The sequence below is a fragment of the Sander vitreus genome, chromosome 6, assembly GCF_031162955.1.
Source record: "Sander vitreus isolate 19-12246 chromosome 6, sanVit1, whole genome shotgun sequence".
In the NCBI taxonomy this organism is placed as follows: domain Eukaryota; kingdom Metazoa; phylum Chordata; class Actinopteri; order Perciformes; family Percidae; genus Sander; species Sander vitreus.
In genome coordinates, this window is record NC_135860.1 from 28,657,432 (window position 1) to 28,663,577 (window position 6,146).

Sequence of the window (6,146 nt, forward strand, 5' to 3'; positions counted from 1 at the left end):
CAGGAATACCCCGGTTACTGAAGGAGATCTCTATGTCTGTTAACCGGGTTAGGTCTTTATTTTGACAGGACAGCTGAAGACATGAAAGGGGAGAGAGAGGGGGAACGGCATGCAGCAAAGGGCCGCAGGTCGGAGTCGATCCAGCGGCTGCTGCGTCGAGAAGTAAACCTCTATATATGGGGGCGCGCTCTACCAAATGAGCTTCCCGGGCTTAATTAAGCTGAGTTATTGCACATGGGACAAATGAGTTTTTACTCCTATTGGTCTTGAACCGAGGTATTCTAAATCTGAGGTGTGATCTGTGCAGTCTAATGTAGACCGGGCCTTGCGAAGTACTTGCTGGTCAAAGATAACCATCAAGGGGGACTGTGGGAAACCTATCACCTTGCCAGCCACCTTTACAATATGGCTGAGGTGATTTTTGTCCCTGATGTTCAGGTTACCGTACCAAGCAATCAGGGCAAAAATAAGAACTGATTCAATAAAAGATTTATAAAATAAGGACATCATTTTCCTATCTACATTAAAAGTGTTTAACTTCCTAAGGAAGTACAAACGTTGCTGTCCCTTTTTACAGACTGCATCACAATTCACATCAAACTTCAGGTTTTTATCAATGACGGTTCCCAGATACTTATACTCAACAAAATTCAAAACAAACAACAAATTCAACAAACTCAATCAAACAAACTAAACTAAAATCAATGACCATATCCTTGTTTTTTGTGGCGTTTAATTGGAGAAAGGCCTCATCACACCATTGGACAAACTCATCCACCACTGGCCCATGCTCAGATTCATCTTTACGGAGCAGGCTAATGATGACCGTGTCATCATCAAACTTCAGAATGTGCCTGTTCCCATGTTGGCTTCTACAGTCATTGGTGTAAAGAATGTACAGCAACGGGGACAGGACACAGCCCTGAGGAGAGCCAGTGGAAGAAGAGCGCTGTTCGGACAGAAAGCTATTAATCCTAACCCTCTGAGATCTACATGTTAAAAAAATATAAATAAATAAAAGTCTGGCATGAGTGCCAGGACCTTCCAGGTGCTTATACAGAAAGTTAAGTAAAGTGATTGAGGCATCTTCTACCCCCATCCCTGCCTTATATGCAAACTGCATGGGGCCCAGAGCCCCCTCCATCATAGTTATCAGTTCCCTTTTGACCAGCCTTTCAAAACAGTGGTGGCATTGGCCTTCCCATTCTTTAATTAATAAATCTACTCTGTACATAAAAAAAAGGTTTTACCATGTACACATTACTTTTAAAAGTGAACAGTAATGTAGCTCAGCCACATACAGTATATGTTCAGAGATAAAGTCGAAAAGTCAGGTTTCATTCAGCCTCCAGTTGGTGCGGAGTGTCACAGTACCTTAACGGCTCCCTAGAGGAAAGAAAAAGTCAAATTCAATGTTTTTTTACGTGCCTGTTCTCTCTGTGTCTGAGGCTGAGCTGAATGAAACTATGCGAGCATGAAATTCCCTAATGGAATCCGTCTGTTTTCAACCTTGACTGTCTCTTAAAGAGCTACAGAGAGGAGCCGCCAGGAGAAGAGAGGCCTGAGCAGTAAAGCTACAGTTTCATGCCTTTAAGAGCTACAAAGGGAGAGGGGAACTATCACTGTGATGAACGGAAGAGCCACATGGTTTCACTGGTTCATCAACTGGTGTTCATATCTTAGTGGTTTCTTAAAGACTTTACGAGTTCACAGCATCCAGGTCTGTTGGGAGGGGTAGAACCATGTAAAGTAAAGCCGACCTCACACCAAACGACTTCAGTGACTCCACTGTCGCAGACTAATTTCCAAAAAGGGAATGAAACCCTGAGAGTTTGGTGTAAGGTGGTCATAAAAAGAAGACTTTTGGCTTTTGAAAATAGTTCTCCCAGGTCTTGGCAATCAGAGGAAGCAAAAATAAACACTGTAACTAACAGAAATATAAAACTCTTTCGATTTTTTCCCATAAAAATCCAGACGCTTTTATCTAAAAGTTGGGCTGTGCCATCTCCAATGCATTTCCTGTCTGCTATGAGACATCAGGAGGCCAAATCATGTCCTGTCAAAGTCACATGAAATCTGTAAAAACCCAATAAAAACTTTCATTTAGGCTCCATGCTCCTACAATACTATTCAAAAGCACTATTTATTACATTTACGTGTTCTATCATTATTCCGGCTCATTTGTTTCATGTTATGTACATGTAGCAGCGAAGCAACACAGTCAGGGATGTGGCAGCATCTTCCCCATTCCGGCTGCTAACACAAAAGAAGAAGAAGAAGATAGTCAGAAAGACTGCCTCTGATTGGTTGACGCAGCCACTGAATACAGGAAGTCAAAATGGTGGTGGCTAACTGTAAACAATACCTTTTTAAAAGAAAGGGTGAACAAATAACTGTCCACCGCCAGAAAACCAAATGAAGAAGAAGAACTGTTCAGTTGTGGATTTATCATTGTGGAAATATTGTGCGAAGTGTCTGAAAAGATACTGAAGTTCCAGGCCGGATTACAAAGCTTCTGGAAGGCCACAGACCACACAGAAGCCCCCTTTGGAAAGGCCCACATTTTTAGCATTCATGCTAAACAATCGGACAACTATCATGCTGGGTGAAGAAACTTCGGTAACACTTTACTTGACAGTACCGGTATAATCGTGACATGACACTGTCATGAATGTGTGATAAACCTTATAAACAAGTCATAAACGTTTATGACTTCTGTCATTATGTGTCATTCAGTTTTGGTCATGACAAGTTGACATTGTTTGGGTTGTCTTGATTATGACAACTTGACATTAATCAAAGTGACATTACCAGAAGTTGTCTTGGTCATGACAAGTTGACATTAAATTTGTTTGGGATGTCTTTGTAATGACAACTTGACATTAACCAGGATGACATTACCAGAGGATGTCTTTGTCATGACAACTTGACATTAACCAGGATGACATTACCAGAGGATGTCTTTGTCATGACAACTTGACATTAACCAGGATGACATTACCAGAGGATGTCTTTGTCATGACAACTTGACATTAACCAGGATGACATTACCAGAGGATGTCTTTGTCATGACAACTTGACGTAAAAGAAAATCCACCTCTTTTTGTATTCATGACTTGTTGACATAATGATTATTATAATTAGATGTGCAAGGTTAGAGACCAATTCCAGCACTTGGTCAGATAGATGTGTGACAGGATATTTCACAAAAATGGCTGTCATGACACTATTATGACAGTGTAACTAATTCATATTTTGACCTCAAGTAAAGTGGTACCATTTTGATTTGTCATTAAGATATCATGAAGGATAAGACTGGCTATCATGACACCATTATGACAGTGTAACAAATACATTCTTTGACCTCAAGTAAAGTGGTACCATTCTGAGTTGTCACCTTTTCAGTCCTACGAGCTCAGTTGTTCTTTGATGACAAGAGTTCAGATATGTTCAACGTTGGGGCCCATATGAGTTTGGTTTCCGTTTGTCCTTCCACCATGAAGAAGGAATCCAGGGCAATCCGTCTAAGTTCAGAGTCTCGATCCTGTAGCTCGCCACCCAGCCAACTGAACTGGGAATCTCTAAATCCTGGAAGTCTCTGGGATCTGAAGAGTCGCTGTGATTCAATATCCCACTGTGGACTGGACCTCCCCTGCGTAGCATTTCTCAAATCTCCACCTCCTCCACCTGTAGATAAGGCCAAATCATTTGAAAGAAATTACTATTCAGTAATAAAATCAATTGCTTAGGCTACAATGAAAATAAACTGAGGTCATATTTCAGTTAACCCATATTGAAATGTCTAAACCTCTGTTCAGGTTGTACAACCGTTCTTAAATTTCTTCTCTTCACAAGTGCTAGAATTGGTCTCTAACCTTGCACATCTAATTATAACAATCATTATGTCAAACAAGTGTTACCAAAACTTCTCCTCACTGAAAAGTAAGTCCATACACTGTATTGATCTAGAGATAATGAATGTCACAAACAAAATTTCAAAGTCATTTATTGTCGTATATGACATAATCGACCAGCGCTGGACGAGGTATTCAGATCCTTTACTTAAGTATAAGTACTAATACCACACTGTAAGAATACTATGTTACAAGTAAAAGTCCTACATTGAAAATGTTACTTCAGTAAAAGTGTGTAAGTATCATCAGGCAAATGTAGTTAAAGTATTAAAGGTAAAGAACTCTCCTCCCATTTTAGGAACTGGAAAACGATCCAAACAGTTGTGTTTAATGGTCTAATCATTTCAGCTGGACTTGTAGGACGTTATATTGTTGGCTAGTTTACTTAATATTAGAGGAAATTATCCTTTTTGTATCATTGTTCTCATTTTCATTGAAACATATTTAAAAATATATATATATTAGAGTGTGATGTTTTCTTTAGTCTGTAGGATAGGATTTGTAGGCTGGGATTTCTCAATACTTCAGTCAGAATGGTTTTGACACATATTTTGCCATTAACAAATATTGCGACCTGCCTGCGATTTGGATATTGCACTAGTCCATAATATCGCGATTTCTATAAAATTGCAAAAAGAAAATTGTGTAGCCCTACAGAGCTAAATATATACAGAAGATGGAAAATAACCACACACAGATCCCTGTTATTGTTCACACGTTGTTGAGGATTTCCCTCATCAGTGCTTCATAAGCAGTGCAGGGACTGCAGGGAGCTCTCTGTGAGGGGATTGAACCCAGAGTTCCATTTCCTCTGTGTGGCGGAGCAGAGACAGAGCCGTTCTGATGGGAAACACAGACCTGGGTATAAATATATCGTGTGTGTGTGTGTGTGTGTGTGTGTGTGTGTGTGTGTGTGTGTGTGTGTCTCTCTCTCTCTCTGTGTTTGTGTGTCTCTCTCTGTGTGTGTGTCTCTCGCTCTCTGTGTGTCTCCATGTTTGTGTGTCTCTCTCTGTGTGTGTCTCTCGCTCTCTGTGTGTCTCTGTGTGTGTGTATCTCTCTCTCGCTCTCTCTGTGTCTCTCTCTCTCTGTGTGTCTGTGTGTGTGTGTGTGTGTGTCTCTCTCTCTCTCTCTGTGTGTCTCTGTGTGTGTGTGTGTGTGTGTCTCTCTCTGTGTCTCTGTGTGTGTGTGTGTGTGTGTGTGTGTGTGCATACGCGCCCAAAAGGGGAGGTAATGCCAGCACATTTTAAAGCTATGGTGAGGGTAATGAGAACCATGTTGGTGGGGTTAGACCTTTGCTAAATGACTCATTCCATAACAATGCTCCATACCCAAAATTGAGTGTGGGATCATACGGCAGTTGGTTTACGTCTGTATCAAGCTTTGTGTTTAACCTTTTACAATGTGAGCAGCTGTTCATTTTCATGACCAAAAAAGATGAAAATGTGGCCGTTATTTTGCATGCCATTTATTTCCATAGGGCCTATTGTGATGTGTGTACCCTTGTTTTTTTTAATGTAATATATTCATTTATGAAGCGTTATGCTTTGATTTTGAAAAGCTGCATTTCTCTACCACTTTCTCTACCAATGATCTGCCTCATATTAGTCAACACATCTCAACTGCTGCACAGTACAACCAGTACAACACAAGTGCTTCAGTCCGTGCATTCAGTTCTGTACAGAAAGAGAGCATTTTACTTGTCTCAGGTGTCCAGTGATTTGAACCGTTCCAGACACAGATTTGTTTCCCAGTATCTTCACAATGTGTTGGAGCCTATAGTGTTTAGGTAAAGGGAGGTCAGTGCATCTTCAACCCATTGTCAAGGGCTTCCAGTGGGACAGCAGTACAGCAGTAGTGAATCTACATGTGCAACTCGGGCCTGACCCAAATACAGACATGCAGATTATTTATTTTTTTACGATATACTGCAGAAAGCAGTGGAAGTAATAAACAAGGGGGTCAGGTTACCCGCACCCTCAAAGCTCATCTAAGCCTAACGTTAATTCCTTCCATCAACAAAAGTTGAAATGCTTTTCTTTCAATTCAATTTGTGTGAAAGGTTGAAAGTCATGTTAAAATGAGGGACCCCTATATATGCAGTAGAAAGCTCCGGGGGGAAAAAGCCTTCTTCATAGCACTATTCGGAGATTGTTTACTTGCAGTCAGTTCTCTAATACATATCGATAGTGTGTACAGACATTGATAGTTCATTTGTGACGCTATAGAGATTCA